The sequence below is a fragment of the Fukomys damarensis genome, unplaced genomic scaffold (assembly GCF_012274545.1).
Source record: "Fukomys damarensis isolate Sample0158 unplaced genomic scaffold, DMR_v1.0_HiC HiC_scaffold_1, whole genome shotgun sequence".
Lineage (NCBI taxonomy): Eukaryota > Metazoa > Chordata > Mammalia > Rodentia > Bathyergidae > Fukomys > Fukomys damarensis.
Window position 1 is genome coordinate 46,089,679 of NW_022900913.1, and position 20,817 is coordinate 46,110,495.

General features: G+C 41.7%; 1 long non-coding RNA gene across 1 annotated transcript in view; it reads left to right on the forward strand.

Annotated features, from left to right (window-relative positions):
* The first annotated feature begins 615 nt into the window (after positions 1 to 615).
* Positions 616 to 20,817, forward strand: part of LOC117285198 — a 56,587-nt gene continuing 36,385 nt past the window's right edge. Inside the window, exon 1 of the long non-coding RNA XR_004516161.1 lies at positions 616 to 1,537. This is a non-coding gene — a long non-coding RNA (uncharacterized LOC117285198). The remainder of the gene's footprint in view (positions 1,538 to 20,817) is intronic.

The following is a 20,817-nucleotide window of genomic DNA, read 5'->3' on the forward strand; positions in this document are numbered from 1 at the left end:
GAGACCCAGTCAAACCTGCCCTTTGCATCAGGGCAGAGGAGAGGGCCCTGCCAAGCTGGCCATTGCTGGACCCTGTGCCAGAGCTAAGCACTGTACACGGGGCTGCTTGAGGCCAAACTAGAGACAAAGATGGCAGCGCCAGGCTGCCTTGGAGGGAGAAGTCTCGAGTCTAGACACCAAGTGAGATAAGAATTAGAGGCATGAGGCTTCACACAAGGGTTTTTATTGTCGTTCTTATTTTTTATTTCTGTTTCTTGTTTCTCTTTTAAATTTTAAGTCTTCCTTACAGGGAAACATGAAGGCAAACTAGAACACCCCACATGCATAATTTCCATGTGTATATCTGTGAGCTATAATCGATTCCTGACTCTGTGTATGTGTTGTTCTATTGTGCAGAGTCAGTTCTTAGCTCTTCCTTTCATTACCTCTTGGAAGCCAGGAATTAAAGGCAAAAATCTGCACATGTGGAAAAAGAAAGTCTCCTGGACCAACAAGTCCCAGCGCTAGTGCCTCTACTTAGTGGCCCCTGGGTCTAAAAGCTCCCTTCCCAGGGAGGACCTCTGGCTGCCTGGGGGTGGGGGGTCCCCTGCCCAGCCCAGCCTCAACCTTATTTGTGCTGCACAGACAAAGGCACGCCAAGGCTGGAGTCTTGTCGTTCACCCTTTGGCAATCTTGAGAACCAGCACTGTACCTTTTGTCTGTGGAGTAAGCCGGGTGGGAGCCAGGAAGGAGCCCAGAAAGCAGTGTGGCCAACCTGCGGTCATCTCTCCTGTTTACCTCACCTGCCAAAAAGGGACTTCTTTTGTCAAAATAGAATATGTGTGAGAAGTTCAGGCTGGTTGTTTGAGGAGTTTGAACTGCTAGGCCTTTCCTCTGTGTCTTGGTTTCAAAATCAACAAACCCACATCTGCCCGAAAAAGGAAAAATGGAGTCATCTATGTCATCACTCTTCTTCAGCAGAGCAGCGCACCAGTGACAGGACAGGCTCCTTGGTCCCTGCTGTCCCCAAAAAGTGACTGGAGGAAGCTTCAGAGGCTGCTGACCCATAACACCCCTGGTATGGGGGTGTGCAGAAAGGCCCATTTATTTGGTCTTTTTTCTAAGATCAGTCTGGTATAATTGTTTTCTGAGAGCTTCTTGTTCATCTGGTTTTAAAATACTTATTATTCTGCCTCCCCACCCCTAGAGAAAAGCAAAACGACTACAGGGTTGACTGCCCTGGGTTTTTCCTCTGCAGTACAATCAGAGTAGCAAGAAGGTGGTTCTAAAAAACGGGATTTATTTATAAATATAGTTGGAAATATTTTAAAAATAAAAAATGCCCAGGGCGAGGCCAGGTCACTGCCCCATGGTGAGAAGCGGGATGTTTACAGGGAGGCGGCCCGGCACCTCCCCTGGGGAGCTGCACAGTGATTTGGGGTCAAGTGGAAACGCTCTGCCGCCACTGCCCTGGCGCTTCGGATTCCAGGGAGTCCGGGCCAAGACTACAGCCAGGCTGGTGTCACTCGCTCCGTGCTTTCAACACGCTGAGCTCGCAGTGAGTGAGACAAACGCCGACCGGGTGGTAATTACAGAGCAGCTTCACAGTCGCGCCCTGCTTCCTCACCTTTATTTCCTCCTCCTTCCTTCCCTTTGTGTCACCCCCTTCCCTTGCTGGGACACAGGGGAGGGGGAAGTTGTTAGCCACTCGGCAGCCTCATCTTCCCCTCCAGTCCAGGGAGGAGCATTGCTTCAGTCGCCTGAAGCAGGGTGCGGAGAGGATGTTTGGTCAAAGGGCATCGAGATGGGAAGAGGAGAATCCAGGAGAGGAAATGAGGGGCCAGAGATAAAGAAATAAGAGCCAGGAGGAGGGAAATAAATAGAAACGCAGATGTTGAATAATGCCAGGTACAGAATAGACAGGGAGCAGCATGAAAAAGGAGCGAGACAGAGATTTTTTTGCAAAAAGATACAGTTCGAAAATAGAAAAATGTGAGAAACCTGAAAACAAACAAACTCAGAAGCCCTTACAGGAAAGCAGAGAGCCAAATGGAAGTAAGAAATAAAACCCCAAACAGGAAGGACGTCTGAATGAGAAATGCAAGCCAGCGAAGGAACAGAGAGGCCTTTGTGTTGTGTTTGTAGATTAGAGGGAAAACGGCAGAACAGAGAGAATCCTAGAGTGTTTATTCCTTGCACCTGGCAAACAAAAAAATCATTATTTTTTAATCATGGAAGAAATATCTCTAAGAGCACCGGGCCTTTCCTGCCACAGGCCTGTCGCTCACTCATCTTGATCCCTTAGGACACTTTTAAAAGCATGAGGAAACTCACCACCAGGAAAACCGAATTTCCACCTAGATGATTTTTATATTAAGTTTATTTCATAAAGAGGCCTCACAGTCCTTGTAGTTTAAGCTGGGTCACCTCTCCCAGGTGGTGAATAGTCTCAAGCTTCCTAGTTCCTGTGAAGCCCAGGGACATCTCATGTGAGATACCTTGCTCCGTCTCTTAAAAATAAGGATAAAAGATGAAATGATTATTTACATTCATTCCACTTCAGAAGCCTGCCTTGCCATTAATAAGTTAGAGGTTGACTTGTAAGTTTAAATAATTTAACAAATGGAGTAATAAAAAAATGTAAGTAAAGCGTAAACTGAAAAATACAACACATGCCCAGGAGAAGTAAAGATTAGTTATTTCATTACTGCAAATTGCTGTTACCAAACATTATGATAAATTACCGAAAAGATACCTCTCTACCCCTTTCTATAATTTCAGGTTATTAATTTTACTCACATGCAAGTATTTCCTTGTCTGCCTCTCTGGCCCTTTTGCTCTAATGAGGAAACAGGAAAAAAATATGCAGCAGATAAAATGCCCAAACCGGGGCTGAAGCAAATGAAAGAAGATATCAGAAACAAATAACATTATCAGCTTTTAGCTCCATAATAAGCTCTTATTTATTTAGACCCTATTAATTTGGAATTTATAATAACTTGATTGGGATCTGGGCACAAATTTTCCTTCATTTAGCAAGCCTTGTCTGGCTAAGTAGTGTAGAAAAATAATGTAAATGAGATTATAAGGGGAATGCTTGAAATACATCTTGGAGCACTTCAGGCAATCCCTTATATATGAATAATTAATATAAGAATACATATTATTCTTACCCAATAATTATCTGGTAATTCAGGAGGAATTTGTTAGGTCATCCTGCAGAGCAGGGTAGTGTGGGTTTGTTACTAAATAGCTCTATGACCATAGGCAAAGCATTTAACTTTGCAGGCTTGATTTTTCTTACCAGTAAAATTAGACTGATAATGCCAACTCTGCCTAATTTGAGGAGCTGTTATGAGCATGAAATGAAAGAATGGGTGGGAATCCATTTTAAAATGCATGCATAAGGTAGTAGGAAAACCTATTTTATGTAAAGTGAGTTTGAAATTCATACTTTCCACTGATTCTGTATCACCTTTCTTCCAGTAGTCTAGATCAGTAGGTTTTATGCTTTATACAACTTCAGCAAAAGGACATTTCCTAATAAATTGTGAGTGTGTGAGTGTGTGGGGGGGTGTTTTTGTGTGTGTTTTGGGTACACTCAATATACCTAAGATGGCACAATTGAAAAAGTTATTGTGTGTAGTTGAAAGAGTCTAAGTGTCAGAGTCTGTCAGGCTTGGGTTCAAATTCACAATCTTTTACACAGATGATTTAGCTAGAAACAATTATTTCAGAGTCCTTTTCACTATAAAAATGGGGCCATCCATTCAGAACCCCTCCTGGAAATCCAGGAGCTATTCTCCTTCTTTTTCCCAGATTTTCTAACCTCCAAAAATATTTAAAATGGATAAAACTATCCTTTGTATAGATTTTTAAAAAAACAATTAAAAGAAATAATGTGTACAGATAGCACAGTGCCCAGCATAGGGTGATACTAACATGATAGATATGTTACTTGAAGTAGTATTTACACTGGAGAAATACCAAGACTCCTCACTTCAAATCTCCTTCCCCTATTACAGTTTGTCTCCCAATATATCAATTCAATAGAAAGTTATAATTACAACATCCAATTCCTTTACAGATAGCCAGTCTATATTGGTTATGGTTAAATATTTGTTGCAAAGCATTAAAACAAGGTTTCCACCATTCTAAGACACCTGCTTTTCACATTTGAATGTTTTGAAAATCAGAAGGAGCTTTACAATCATTGCCAAAATGAACATGCCAATTGTTAGGTAGAGGAGTTGCTAAGAGGAATTGTAGTTTGCTGCAATGGGTGAATTCAGCTAAAGCTTTGGAATAAAGGACTTTCAAAGTCAAGAGATGTTTGTTCTTCACTCAGATGTAAAACACTGTCTGTCAAGCTCCTTCAGAAAATAAGCAGTCAAACGTCCTGTAAGAGGTAATCAATTAAGGACAAAATGTTAAGATTTCTTCTGAGTAGTGTTAAAGAGGTCAGTCTCAGAGATGTTTTTGTGAAAGTGTCCGCTCTGCTTTGCAAAAACTACCACTGTCTGGTGATTCCAAGGAATTTTTACAATGTGACTGAAGATAGGTAATTACATGAAAAAAATGCATGCTGCTTTTTGCCAAAAGTTGTACATATTTAAGGTTTCACCTCTTTTTGTTCTCAATGAATAAATTAATGAATATTTTAATTAAGTTAATGAATCTCCTTTCTTTTAATTGACACATTCACTAGAGAAAGTGTCTTGCTTTTTCAATCACCTAAAAACAGAGTGATATAGAATAAATTTATACTTAAGATGTTTTACTTTCTTGCATATGTTATAAAATTATAGTTTTGTGTATCTATATGTTTAGCTTGAACAGTTGAAGATTTGTCAAAATATAATAAGGTATAGTTTTCAAACTAATGAGTGTAACTGTTTATACTTTAATTATACCTTCTTTACAGGTTTTGAGCACTTTGCAATGTTATTTAATAACAATAAAAGGGGCATTTATTAAGCAATTACTATGTGCCAGTTATTTGCTCCTTTAATCTTTAAAAGACTAAATGAGGGTGTGGTGATGAATGTCTATAATTCCAGAAACTTGGGAGGCTGAGGCAGGAAGATTGCTTGTTTAAGGTCAGCAGAGACAACTTGGAAAGACCTTGTCTCAAAATTTTCAAAAAGTAGGGGCTGGGGATGTAGCTCAATGTCAGACCACTTGCCTATCATGCATACAAGCCCCTAGGTTCAATCTCAGGCATAAAACAAAAATAATTAAATGAGTTATTGTCATTTTTACCAATGAAGACACTTATATGATGCATATATAAATTAGTTACATGAAATCATATAGCTAGAAAATAGCTGAGGGAAAATTGGCACTCTGAAAATCAGACAGGCTAAGCAATTTGACTCTATCCCACAGCTTATACGGTAAGTGAGTGAGCCAAGATTCATACGTGCCTGTCTCCAAACAGACAAGGTGATGCCTTTTTTCTTAGGGACGTGGCTTTCTTACTATCCCAGGACAGGGCTGCCCAAGAGTGAGTGAAGCCTGGGAGGGAGGAGAACCGTGGGAGCAACTCCTAGAGCCTCCAGGGGCTCAGCACTGACCATAGAAACTGGCCTTCTAAAATTGGAATTTTCCTCTTAGAGTGACATTTTTAGCTACTATGGGTGCAGTCGGTGAAGTTTAATTCACATTCATTGAGACATTATGTCCCAACTTTTCTCTGACTTGGAACATATTTTCCTCTCTCCCTGTCCCCTTACTTCTTAGCCCCTGTGCACTCACCTCCTTTAAGGAAAACAAAAAGCAAACACACTCTCTCTCTCTCTCTCTCTCTCTCTCTCTCTCTCCCCATCCCCTGACTCTGGCTTTGGGGAGTGTATTTCTCAGAGCTCCACTTGAGAAGTCGCTGTTGTCTTCTTGCTCAAAGGGGGCCTAACAAGATGGGGTGGTCGTGTTGTGCCCCTTGAGCCAACCTGGAAGGCAAGGTCAGCCTTAGCCTCCTCCGTGTCTTGCCATTCATACATTAATGTTATCTTCTATAGATTTCAACTATAGAAAGAAAAAATATGTGCTGGTTTCATCAGCAGTTTTAGGCTATCTCAATCAGCTGTACTTTTCAGTATTAGGAACTAAAAATTATTATGATTGGGTCAGCTCTACTACCTGGAAAGAAACCTTTTACTCTTCCTGATCTCCCTTCGACAATCAGGGTGAGGACCTAGGAGCCCAGGGGGGGTAAAAAGATGCTGAGAGACAAAGCACCATCTGGGCATTTTTAGAACTGGAGAACACTTGTACTAGTGTAGCTTGAGAAAGTTTGTGTGATTTCTCTAGAAGTTGGATTTTAAAGTCCAAAGGAAAACAGATATAGGAACAATTTTACAAAATTGCTGATTTTTGTGAGGATTTAACTTTCTCCAGTAATTTTTACCTGTAGGAATGTTCCAGTTTCTACATGGTTCTCTCTTGATAAATGTCACAGATAATAGTGTGGATTGTAAAGAAAGAAAGTTGAGGTCAGCATCAACCTACACACAAAAAGTTAAAAAACTCTTTAAAAATTTCAATGAGACCTCCCAAAAATAGACTTTATGAGGTAAAAAGTTAAAAATAATTTCCACCATCCATTTGTCCTTTTAAGTGGTTAGTGGCTTTGTTATCTTTGTGTGTGTGTTCAATTTCCTTTTCAGTTGTTGCATAGTAGCATGTTTAGCAACTTCTGCCATCAAAAGGGTTGAAAGAGAAAATAATCTACCCTTCAGAATTTGAATTATGGGGCTACATCACAGCACCTCTTAAAGCCGAACTTCCACTCACAAATGAGGGAGTTGGGTAAAGATGAAGACAAGAAATTATCGTTAAAGTGGAATCAAAAAGCAATGGTTATGAACATTTAGCTGAAAAATGCTAGCATATCAGAGTTTGGATCCTAAATGCATTTTAATTTGAATGTCTTTGAATACCAGGATCATCATTTCAATCATATAATAATTTTTTCAATAGTATAAGCAATCATCAACCCACTGAAAGTCCTTCATCTGATCACTAGATGAAAAGTCCCATGGATTCAGGAAGTCCCTGTCTAATAAGAAAGGTGGGTAACCTTTATGATGCATCTTAAATATTATGGGTTTAAATCCCGGAGCAGGCCTCTTTGTCAAAACATTGAGCAACATGAAGATTTGCAAGCGTGGAAGGGCCTCTCTGGCCACCCTGCATCAGTGGGGTGGGAGTAAACAGGGTTGCCTGGGGTGATGTGAAGTGCACAGATTGTAGCACCAGACAGTGCTGGGTTCACTTGCCTGCCGTGCACATAGCAGCTGAGTTAGAGAAAGTGACTTCACTACCCTGAACCTGACTTTTGTCATCTCAGTGGAGATAACATGGGTGAAATGGAGACAGTAACGGTCACTGTCTTCAGTGGTTGTTGTGAGAACCAAATGATACAAAGTCCTTTAGTTCAGTACCTGGCATGTGAAAGGTGCTAACAGATGCTCACAATGTGTGTATTTAAGTCATTTTAGCGTGATGGGTTGCATGTTGTGTGATAAAACTACTCACATCTCTTTGAGGTTTCATGGGGAACAGGAAGCTCAAGTTCGGTCCTGGGGAAAGATACTTTCCCACTGAGGAATCTAAGGCATGAAATGGCCCTGGACCTCCTGCGTAGGACTGGGGCTGTGGAACTTGAGCCAATACCTACTGAGGAGAGGGACACCTCGGCTCACCTTGCACCCTCAGCCTCCTCACCCTCCTGGCCTCTAGTCAAGGAGAGCAGCTGGCAGGGTGAGTCCCAGAGTGACAGTCTGTGTGCGAAGGTGCCCAGCAGGGGACAGCATCATGGGAAGGAAGCATGGGGTGTAGCAGACTAGATGGGTAGTTCACCTCTGGAGGTCACTCTGTTTAGGTTAAGTGGGGAACTGGTGCCTATGAGTAAATACCAAAGCCCAGCAAGGAGGCCCCCAAACCTCTCCCCTAGAGCAGTCAGGTGTTGGGGCTCAGGCTGACTCAGGGACTCAGGCAGCTTCACTCACTGCCAGGGACAGTTTCTGTTTAGCCACCTACTCCTCCATGGGCTTGACAAACACAAAGAATGGAAGTTTCCATCCTTTCTAGCTGTCCCCAGGGCCTGTCGGTCAGCAATGGCTTCAGGGAACTGTAAACCTCTTAGAGAAAGAAATCACAGCCAGAGCTGCAGGACACAACTCAGCTAAGCTCTCTTCCATGGAGGAGAGGTCACCTCCATAGCCTGTGGCTACCAGAGCCCCAGCCCTCTTTGGCTCTTTCCTCTCTCTACCAATTACCTTCAAACCTTTTCCTTTCTTCAAAACTCAATAGGAAAGACCAGCCAGACCTATGATCCCACCTGCTCCCAAGGCTGAGGCAGGATGATCACAAGTTCAAAGCCAGCCTGTGCAACTTAGTGAGACCCTGTCTTGAAATAAAATAAAAGGGATAGAAAAATAGACAAGGGCACAAATGGACAGTTCACCAAAAAAGGGACCAAATTAATTTTTAATATTGAAATGGATTTCTTTCCTACAATTAATAAATCCAAAGCAAAATGAGATTGCATTTTTCACCTCTCAGATTGGCTAAAATAAAAATATATATTAATAAGTTGAATTGTACACAATATAAGGAGGATATAATTGTATACAGCCTCATTAGAGGGTGATTCCAGAACTACGCAGTTTCTCTATAGTTACGCTCACAATGTGAGCCAGCATGTATGTACAAGAAGCTGGTTAAAGGAAGGATGGTTGATCATGGTGTAGACTGACTTGTGCAAATGTGACACTGTCTCCAAGACACAATGTTACATGTGTGAGTGTGGTTCAGAGCCGGGCACAGAATATCCCTGAAGGGTGACACAAGAAATAGGCCGTTTTGGACTTCAGTTGCTTCCAAAACAAAGCTGGAGGGCGAGGCTGCCGAAGTATACACTGTGTACCCTCCCTCCCTTCCTTCTTTCCTTCCTTCCTTCCTGCCTGCCTGCCTTCCTGCCCTCCTTCCTTCCTTCCTTCCTCTGTTTGTTTTTTTTCTTTCTTTTTTTTTTTTGACACTGGGAATTGAACTCAGGGCCTCATGCTTGCCAGGCAGGCATTGCACCGCTGACCTACATCCCCAGCCGAACTTTTTTTTTTTTTCCAAAGCCATAGGCATTCATTTTTTAAAAATAAAAGTACTGTTACTCTTTAAATTTTTTTCTACTCTCCTGTCCTGTAAATCTTCCCCTCACTGTTTGCTGTTTTCTTGTGTTTTTGAGGTGCCGGGGACTGCCTCCTTAGCGCAGCAGGCAGCACATCAGTCTCATAATCTGAAGGTCCTGAGGTACCAGGGATCAAACCATGGGCCTCGTGCATAATAAACACTTACCCTACCACTGAGCTGCATCCCTGTCCTCTCTCCTCTCATTCTTAGTGGATTATCTTGCTGTCCTCTAAAAGAGAGAATAACATCCTCCCTGGGATGATCTTCTGGCAAAGAACCTATACTCTGACTTGGATTACACCCACCCTTTTCTCATGTCCTCTTTTGTGCCCAGATGCCACCCCCAGCCTATCTGAGGACCAGGCCTCTTCTTTGAATACTCAGCCTCTCCCTGCTTCTTAGATTTATATCATCTATGTTTAAATCTACAAGTGTCTCCAAGATCCTACATCCTAAATCACTCCAGCAACTGCCCTTGACTTTTGTCCCTTTTGTAGTTGCTTTTGTCCCTAACACTGAGGAAGGATCCCAGGGCTGCAAACATGCTAGGCAAGTGCTCAACCACTAAGCTACATCCCTAGCCCTTACCCTGCTTTCACCTACTACCTACTACCCACTCCTTTTCCTTGCTTATTTTGCAATCTGTATTTTATCTCTACCCTCCATCTCCCAAATGCTTCCCCAAACTCACAAGTGACCTCATGTCACTGAAATCTCTGGATGCACTCTCTTTTACTCCTTTAGCGAGTTTCAGTTACCATGTCTATATTTCCATCGAGAGTCCCTAACTCATGGGCCTCAAATAGTCACCTCAAGCTAACCAGGCAAAAGTGTGTCTGTCCCATGTTCTTTCTCTCGGTGGATGACTGTAACTCACCTCCTTGGCCAAGCCAGAGACTTGGGAGTTGTCCTCCTGCCTGCCACTTGCTCTGCTTTTGCCTTCTGAACCTACTCTTGCAGTTGCTATCCTAGCTCTGGCCAGCATTCTCTCTGTGTCTTTACTCCAGCTCCCCAACTGATCATTCTACTTCCAGCCTTCCCTCTCAACCAGCCCTTCTTGCCCATTTCAATGCTCCCCCACCATCAGGGTAAATCCTGCACGTTCTTTTACAGGATTACAAGGCCCTGCATGATCTGGTTTTATGCACCAGCCATCCTTTGCAGCCTAAGCTCCAGCCTACTCAGCTTCTTTCAGCTTTTGAATACTGTAGCTCACATTCTTGCTCATCTGCATCTTTGAATATGCTGCTCCCACTGCCTGTGAGTGCCTCATCTTTTCTTCTCCTGGGTGGCTTCTCCTTGCCCTTCCCATCTTAGCTTAAAACCTTTCTTTCTTCAGAATCATTGCTTGAACCTGGGGATGGATATTTCGCCCACAGCTTCCCTGGCACCCTGTTGTCCTAATGAACTGCTTCTTCAGTTCTGATTTCCCCACAAGATTGAAACTGAAGATGGAGCATATGCCCTCCTGGAACATCACTGTTCCACCCACTGTGGTCTCTAGCACATAGGAGATGTCCCTTAACTACTGTCTGAACCAATTAATGCCTGACCAACCTGTTTCACAATGCATCTTAACAAAGGTAACAAGGCTAAAATTGTAATTCTGACTAAATATGTTACAACTTTCCTAATATACTTGATATATTTTAGAATTTTAAAAAAGTTTGCAATAATGCATGTCCTCATCTTCTTATTTCTTTTCTTTTGAAGGGGCAGGTACTGGGCATTGAATTCAAGGCCTTCACACTCAGTGACATCTTCAACCATTTTTTATCTTTTTTTGTTTTGAGACAGGGTCTTGCTAAAGTGCTAAATTGCTAAGTTACTTGCCATCCTGCCTCAGCCTCCCAGCATGCTGGATTATTTAACATTTTTAGAGATAAGATCTCACTGTTTCCCAGGCTGTTGTCAAACCTCTGTGCTAAAGAGATTCTCTTGCTTCAGCCTCCTGGGTAACTGAGACTTCAGGCAAGTGCCACAGCATCTAACTAGTGTGTGTGTGTGTGTGTGTGTGTGTGTGTGTGTGTGTGTACAGGTGTACTAGGGATTGAGCCGAAGACCTTGCACGTGCTAAGCATGTGCCTTTCCATTTAATCATACTCCCAGCTCTTACCTTCCTTTCTTTTTTTTTTTTTATTGGTACATTATAGGTATACAATACAATTAGATTCATCATTGGGATCTTGTTCTTTTACATGACATACCTTCATTCTTATTTTTTCCCCATTCCCCTGGCCTCCCTCAACCCATCCACCCTTCCCTATTTACAAAGACTTTGTTTCCATTTTTTCATTTTCTCATATTTTTTCTTTTCCCTTCTTACCTTTCCCCTACCCCTTCCCACTTCCCTTACACCTTTAGACCTTTCCCCCTATTACACAATATCAGTTGTACATTTTGATACTTATTTATACTTTTAGTTTATCACACCAAACTATTCAATATTTACACATGTGTGTCCTTTTAATTTCACTTAAGAGTATGTCCTCAATGGGCATCCACTTAGCTATAAATGTCTCTACTTTCTCATTCTTTATGGCTGAGTAGTACTCCATTATAAAAAAAAAAAAAAAGAAACCCAGCACATTTTCTGTATCCAGTCTCCAGATGATGGGCAATTGGGCTGTTTCCAAGTTTTAGCTATTACAAACTGTGCCACTGTAAACAAAGGTGCACATATATCACTGTGGTGTGATTCTTTTAATTCTTTTGGAAAGATACCCAGGAGAAGGATAGCTGGGTCAAATGGGACCTCTAATGCTAGTTGTTTAAGGTGTCTCCTATTGATTTCCACAGTGGTTGCAGCAGTCTGCACTCCCACCAACAATGGAGAAGGGTCCATTTCTCTCCACAACCCCGCCAACATTTGTTATTGTGTGATTTCTTGATAGCAGCCATTCTTTGTGGGGTGAGGTGGAATCTCGGTGTTGTTTTCATATGCATCTCTTGAATGACCAGTGATGTTGAACATTTTTTCACATTTATTTGCTGTTTTACTTCCTTCTTTGAGAAATGTCTGTTCATTTCAGAAGCCCATTTTTTTTTTCTCATTGAGTCTATTGGTACATTTTAGGTATACAGTACAGTTACATTCATCATCAGGATCTTGTACCTCTACATGACAGATCTTGGTTCTCATTTTTTCCCCTTACCCCTGCCCTCCCTTCACCCCCCCTCAGAAGCCCATTTTTGAAGTGGGTTTTTTTTTTTTAATTTGGGAGGTCTGATTTTTGTAGTTCTTTATATATTCTGGATAGTAGACCTTTGTCTGAGGAATAGCTGGTAAAATTTTTTTCCCACAGTGTAGGTTGTCTTTTATTTCTGTTGGTGATTTCTCTTGCAGTGCAGAAGCTTTTTAAAAAGATGAGATCCTAGTTGTTTATTCTTTGTGCTGGTTCCCATGCTGCTGAGGACTTGTTCATAAACTCTTTTCCAATACCAGTGTCTTCAAGAGTTCTACCTAACTTATCTTTCCAACAAGTTTAGTGTTTCTGTTTTAATATTTAGATCTTTAATCCACTTGGATTTTAGTTTAGTTCATGGTGAAAGATAGGGGTCTAGTTTTAATCATTGGCAAGTTGAAAACCAGTTTTTCCAACACCACTTATTAAAGAGCTACCGTTCTTCTAGTAAGGATGGTTGGCTCCTTTGTCAAAGCTGAGGTAATGTAGTATGTCTGGAGTTGTTTCTGTGTCTTCTAATCTACTCCCCTGGTCCTCAGTTCTGTTTTTATCACAATAGCTTTGTAATATAGTTTCAAGCTGGGAATTGTGATACCCCTTCTAACCTTCCTTTCTATGACTGTGTATGCACCTTTTTGGGGGTGGGTAATGGGGATTAAACTCAGGACCTTGTGCTTTGAAAGCATCACTGAGCTAAATCCCCAGCCCTAAGTATAACATTTTTAAATAAAGTAAGTTCCCTGAGTTCCATTCCAGCAGAATTGTTTGTAAATTGGAATTGTTCATAAGCAGACAGAGTGAATCTTATATAGTACACCTGGAAAAGTTCCCACCTCGAATGTTCATAAGTCAGGGACTTTATGTGTGGTGTAACTATTTTTAGTAGCAGCTATAGACAAGTACATTGTGTATTGTGTAAGAAATTTTCACGTGTAAATACCTAAAGTGCACTGTAGACATAAAGTGATATATGCGTTCTAAAGGTCAAGGCTGACTGGTATCAGAATGAAGGATGTCAGTTGGAAGAAAAGGAAGTGTTTGGGATCCACACAGTATGGTTATCTCTCAGAGTATCGGGGCGGCATGTCAGTGAGCATGTGAATCCAAGCAAACTTCAGCCAGAATTTGTAGGAATGCTATCAGTTAGACTGGAAGCAAAACTTTTAGAAACTAAAAAAATCAAATAAAAAGTTGAATAAACACATAAAACAGGGATAGAAAATGGCATAGATCTGATTTTTAAAGGAAGAGAACTACAGTGAGCCAAGCTGAGGAGATAACGTGGAATTCCCAGTAAGGAAAAGCATAGCTTAGAGTTCAAGTATTTGCCTAGTGTGCATGAAGCATGGGCTCAGCCTCAACACTGCCAAGAGAGAGAGAGAGAGAGGGAGAGAGACACGAGGAGCATGAATCAGCTTCCTAGCTCCAGCTCCAGAGCTTGGGGAAGCACCCAACTCTTGGATGTGCTCCACCCCATAGCTGGTCCTAGGATCTCTCAAACCTCCCTCTCACACAGTAACCCACACTTCTCACACCACCACTGAGCTGTGTTTTGTCAATTCCTCTATTTAACAGGCCCATGGCCACCACCCAGGTGCAAGCCCCTAGTTGGTGGCCTTGCCTTGGGCAGAAAGAAATATCCATGACACGGTAACAAAGCAGTCTGGCATCATAGCTTGGTTCTTGCACTTACCAGCCAACCACTGTTTCCCATTGTTGTGTCTCAGTCTCCTGTGGAGGGAGGACAAAAGCAATTGGTCCACAGAGCTGTGTGAGGATTAAATATGATAATGTGTGCAAAGCTCATGAAGCAATACTTGGTTCACTGTAACAAAGTCATGAAACTTAGCTATTACCCCTTGTTCCTTTCTTTCTGCAGTGGATGGAACTCAGGGAACACTGAGCTACATCCATACCCCTTTATATTTTATTTTAAGATGAAATCCACTAAATTTCCCAGGCTGGTCTCAAACTTGTGATCCTCCTGCCTCAGTCTCCCAAGTAGCTAGGATTATAAATGTGCACCTCTTGTATTCCTTTCTTGCCTCATTTGAACCCATTTTCCTGGAGTGATCATCTTTAAATCAACTTCAAATATAACATCCTCCTGCTGGAAAACCTTTGCAAAACATTGCCTGTGGTAACTTTTCCCTTTTTAGGAAAGTCCTTAACAAGATGTCCAAGGCCAGGGTTGGCCTGGGCCTAGACTCGCTCTCCAGCACCATCTTGCATCCCCTCCCCTGTTCTCAAGGTTCCAGACTCTCTGGCTTTCAGTTCTTCAAACTTGGGGAGCTTCCCTCCACCTTGGGCTATTGCACAAGCTGCTTCCTCTGCCCGGAACCAGCCAATTCTTCCTTCCCATCTGGGCTGGAGCCTCATCGCTTCCTGCCCAGCCAAGTACTTCTTCTGGCACACCTCAGAGTTGTGATCTGACACATGTTAGTACAATTTAGACTGCCATCTCTCACTGTTATGGCAGAAGCTCACGAAGGCAGGAACTTAGCCTACTTTTGATTCATTCCAACCCTCAGAACCTAGCACCATTCATAATGGATATAACATGAGAGGTTTTCAGAGAATATCTCTATAAAGAAGGCAGAGAGGGAGAGAAGGAAAATGCATGCTCAGTATTCTTGCTATTCTGGAGTCCATGCTGCTGTGAGGATCTATGATAAGCACAAAGAACCACCTCATATCAGAAGCTCACTTCCTGCTGTCTTTGATTCATTAAGACATTTAATTCTCAATTCATGTATCTGTTTATTCTTTGGAAAAATGGTCCTTACACTGCCATTCTGGAGTGACCTTGCAAAGCAATTTGTGCCTTCTTTTTTCTTGCCTTGTACAGACATTCTATGATCCAAAGAAGTGACAGGATGATAGGGGTAGAGTTACAGGGGAAAAATATCCACTTGGTCAAACCCAAAAGGGATTCCCTAGACAGCAGACAAGTTTGCCCCCTGGTATTTCTGCCCCAGACTGAAGAGAGCTTCATGAGGAGCTCCAAGACAAGTAGAAGGCAAAGGAAAGAAGGGAATGGGCAGAAGAAAAGCCTCATAGCCACCACTTTCAATCCCCTGGATGAAGCACTAAAAAAACAGAAGTAGGTGTGGTGGATTAACTAATGGTCAACTTGGAATGTCCAGCTGAACTGAATCAGCATGGTTCGGGTGTGACAGACCCACCTGAGGATGGTTGCCAATGGCCTAAGGAGAACTGGGGCGTGGTGTGGGTGGGGGGGTGGATTATGCATTGTTGATTGTTTTTAGGAGAAGCTTGCTGCAGTTGCTTTTCCAAATGTGAACTTGGTTCTTCTCCTCAGAGAAGGAGCTCAAGTCTTCCTTGTTAATGGGTTGGCTGCTCTTCTCGTCAGGGGAGCGCTGATCTTCACCATGAACTTCACGGCTCCAGTGTAGATTTCTCAACCTGGTGGCACAAATCCTTTACCCCACCAGCATGGGTTTTCTGGCTTTGGGCCTTCTGAGTGCATTGTTCAATACGAACAAGAATGAGACATTGCTGTGCACTCTAGCCCACTAGCTGGACTCATGAAGGACATTGCCTTGGACTCTAGGCCCTCAGCTGGATTTGTGCAGTACATTGCCATGGGATCCAGACCCTTGGCTGGATTGTTTGGGTCTCTAGTGTGTTGCTGGATCTCTTGCACTCCTCTGCATTTGACTTTTTGAGTGACTATTATAAAATAATCCTATAAATTATGTGTCCTGTATTAAATCTGCTTCCCTTGCAAACCCTGACCACAACAGTAGGTGCAAAAGGATGAGAATGACCCGTTTCTCTAAAAAATCTGAAACCTCCTGTTGTGTGAGAGTGAACACATCAGAACTGGGGATGAAAGACTTGTGGGAAGGGGTGTTTTCCTTTAACTCCATTCTTGCATGAATGAGGCAACTGAATACCAGCAAAGGGAGGGGTTTGCTGATGTCCCACAGAGGGAAGGAACCAGTGTTTATCCAATGACTTCGACTCTGAGCTCTTCCCTGTAATATATGCACTTTGCCCCATTTCATCCTCACGTAGTTATATGACATAGATCTCATCTACACCATTTTACAGAAGAAAACACAGACACAGAAAGGCATGAAGTAAAGATGAAAGCTGTTCAGGGGAAATGTGCTGTGGCTGTGTCTGCATCTGCAATGTGGGACATCTTAGCTCCACTACTCCTTCGGCCTTGTGCGAGCTGGTACCCTGCAGCCGAGTGCCCTTATCTGTGTGAGGTGATCACATGGTCTGGCTTGCCAGAGTCCAACCAGTGTCACAATAACAGCATCTCATTTATTTCTCAAAAATACCCGAATTAAGACGATAAATTTATTGTATGGTGACTCAGCTGTCTATAAAATGGAGATTTCATTGTCACTAAGGTCAAAGAGTGAGTTCAAGGACCGATGAGATTTTACACATAACAGGCATGGCATCTGGCATAGAGGAAGGCATCCAGAAAGGGGGCAGCAAAGAGTAAAGCTAGCCTTTCTCACCACCATCCTCACCTGGGCTTCTGTGAATGATGCTCCCTGGAGATGGGTGTCGCCAGCCTCAGTGGCTTCAGGCTGAGCCACCATGGGCTGCACTAACCGCTCTCAACTAAAGACCACGTGGGAACCAAAGCTCATAGCAATCACCTCTGTGCCACTGAGATAAATCACCTGCTCCTTTTTGGGTCCAGTGGTTGACAGTGAATCTTTTTCCCTTTACTAAATGTTCTAAAGGCCCAGATTTCTTAAAGAGAAAGAACATCATGCAGAGAATCCTGAGGAGTTCCCCAGCCCACACTAATTAAGTGAGTGACTTAAGGGAGAGGCCTCTTATTCGAAATTAACATCTGGGTGTGAATATTTTCCTCTGGCCCCCCTAAATGTTCTCGATTACAGTAATAAAAATGCTAAGCTCTATTGCCTCTTGGTGGAGCAAAGGCTGCTGAAAATTCTTCATTCCCTGAAGAACCTAATTGTTGATTCTACTGAGTCTAAACAGGTGTTCCTTAGATTGCTTTTTCTAATGCCTTTTCTCTGGAAAGATCGATTTAAATGCTGCTTTGAGCTAATCAGTGACTGCTTCGGTATTCATCCAAATTTATATCTTTCATCCTGTGTGCTGGGTGAGACATTACCTTCAAAGTCTATACATTTAAACAAGGAACATGTTTTTAAATTTTTGCTCTCTTCTATGACATCCATATTTTATATAAAATATGCATATATTTTGTCTTATTTGAAATGAATCATTTAAATAGATATGAGAATATAGAGCTATTCTTCCATGTCCAGTAACAACAAACATGGTGTTTTGTGTAGAATAGGTGTTCAGGGAATATTTATGAAATAGATAAATTAATCCCCTAATCTGGATTGCAGACAAGTTAGATTTGTTGTCTCTAGGAGTTTTTGTTCAGGAATTCCCTAAATGTCTAGTTTCTGTGCCTACATACCTGTTTATTCTATTCTCTCTGCCTAGAATTTCCTCCATTTCATCTCTGTCTTTGGAAATCTCACCATTCATTCAGGGTTATCATCAAATACCAGTTTCTCTATGAAACTCAGATTGCCATGTCCATCCAGATATCAGAGTTGAAGTCTTCAAACAAAGGAGTTAGAAAGGGCTGCCTAGTGTTCCAAACCCCATTTTAGTTTGGATCTCAATAACCTTACCCAGCGTATATTTGTACCCTGACTGTTCACGCATTTTGAGACTGTGAACTTCTTCAGATACAACAGAGGCTATATTCTGGTGAGAAAAGTATGTTGTCTAACAGACAGTAAGTGCTTAATGAGCTGGAAGTTAATAGTTTTGTTTACTTGGTTTTTTTGTTTTTGGGGTTTTGGGGTTTTTTTTTTTTTTGGTAGGGCCTCATGTATCCTAGGAAAGTGCTCTACCACTGAGCTACTCCCTAGACCTTTTTATTTTATTTTGAGACAAGATCTTACTAAGTTGTCCAGTTAGCCTTATACTTGGAATCCTCCTGTCTTAGCCTCCCAGGTAAGTAAGATTTCAGGTGTGTACAACATACTGTCTAAATTAAAAGTTTTGAAGAAGGGTTTTTTTAAATAGGGAGTACTTAACCATGGAAATGATCATTCTGACTCTTCAACCAAGTCTTCAGAACAGGGAGATTTAGGGCTGAGGATTTAGCCCTCAGTGGTTCCGGTGCCTGCTTTGCAAGTGCAATGACCCGAATTTGATCCCCAGTACCAAAAAAAACAAAAACAACAACATAAAAAACCAAACAAATGAAAGAATGGGGAGCTTTAGAACATGGATGTTATCTGGTCTATCTTCCATAGGTGAAGAACCTTTTGTCTCTAGAGTCTTAGGGTCTTGCTTAAGGTCACCTGGCTTTGGATGAGCAGAGTTCAGTCAACATATCTCCTGACAGTTTAGAGATTTGTAGGCATTCCTGAAATTTCTTTTGGCATAATACATATGAGTTTATCCTTGAGTGTAAAGTACACTTCATGACTGAACACATGTAAGTGGCTCACTATTTACTCTTACTCACCCTGCTCTTTATCCCTGTTTCTAAGCAGTGGAGTCATGGTTCAGTGACTTTTGTCTGGATAATATGAAAACAGAGTGCCCAGCCAATTCTGATGAGCTATTTCCCTAAATCATCATGCCTAAGCAAGGGACCCTAAACTCTCTATTCAATACGTACCATTGTATCTGGGGGGATGGGCTGTACACAGGCATCTCAGCAAATAGCTGGAATTTTATATCTCATATTGTCATCCTTAGAAATGATTGACAGTTTCTCTGCCTCATTTCTGCTACATGTAGTGAAAGAAAAAAAATTGACTTTAGTCATTTTACAGATTTCTCACTGAAAATATATGTGACAAGACTGCATTTTCACTAGAAATTGACAGGACAGCAGGTACTTCAAAAGGCCTAGAAATCTTTGCAAAAGTTCCCAATTAACAGAATGTGGCTACCACCTCAAAAAATAAAATAAGTGCTGCAGTGAGATGAATCTTGCTCAGAATGCTAGGTTATTGGCTGATTGCCTGGGGAGAGTGGTAGCCAGGGCTTGCCAGCTGGCTGATCTACATGCTGCCTATAAAGGATGCGGTCAGCTTACACCTTGGCAAACTATAATTTTGATGGAAATCTTAGAGGTCAGCAGACATTCTCTCTAGTAAACTATGTTAGCTCAGGTCATTGCTTTTATTTGAGTGGAGAAAGTATCTCAGTGGGCAAGGTTAGTAGGATTAAGTAATTACTCTGCTCCATACTTAGTCCATTACTGGATCCCAATAGATATATGCCTTAGAGCAGACATAGGAAGTAACTGGAGGTGGCACATTCATCTAATCCCGAAGTTAAACCAGTCATGCCACTGAAGCAAAACAACCGGCTCACCACCAGACATACATCTGCCTGCAAGTCCCATTCAGCAACCACATTTTGAAACTTACCACTTGCCTGCATTCTGCCTTACACAGTTGTTTTGTTTGCTTTCCAGAGGCCTGGATGCAGTAGCCCACAACAGCTAACTTAGTGCTTTCCAGTGCTGAAAAAACTACAGAGATCTTCTACATTCCAGAGCGCATATGGAAAATTATAGGCACTTAAAAATGGTTCTTAAAAATTGTCAAAACACCTCTCAGGCTCCCAAATGAATTTGCTTTTTGAAGTTTGTCAAAATTAATTCTAATGTTTCTTTTTTAAGCATACAAAAATAGCCATCAAAAATACTGTAAATGGGATTTTTTTCTTTTTTCTTTTAAGACAGGATCTCACTATGTAGCTGGCCCCAAACTCATGATCCTCTGCTTCAGCCTCCCAAATGCTAGGATTATAGATCCAAACACCATCAGCCCAGCTCTGCTAATAAATGCAGACTTGGAAAACCACTTGTGATAGTGTATATATAGCAAGCACAATGTTATTATATGCTATAAAAGTGAACAAAGAAAGTAACCTGGAAAGTTACAAAAGAAGGAATGGTTAACATACAAAGGCATTTTCCCTTACAAAAATACAAATGGCAGCCAAGCATCTCTTTTCATCTGTTAGACAAGAAAAGCAGAGTGGCCTGAGTAGTTATTTGACAGTTTTATACATTGTCCAGGGAAATGCAAAAGGATCTCACCTTTCTTAAGGGCAAATTTTGTATGCGTGTGTTTAAGACTTAGGCATAAGACTTGCAGAACCTCAGCCCAGCTGTACGATCCGAAAATGTATGTATAAGAAAACTGAATAGAGCCTAAATCTTGAAGAACAGAAGCTTAATCAAATGAAGTGAGCCATATCCACATTGTTATGCAGCCATTAAGTTAATGTATGATCATTTGGGGGGAAATGGTGTGTATTGTGTATATGTGTAGATTGTATAGATACATGTTAACATATCTCCATACACATACATATATGTGTTTACATTTGATTTTTGTGTTTCTGTTGTTGTTTTACTCTCTCCCTTTTTTTTTTTTTTTTTTTTTTT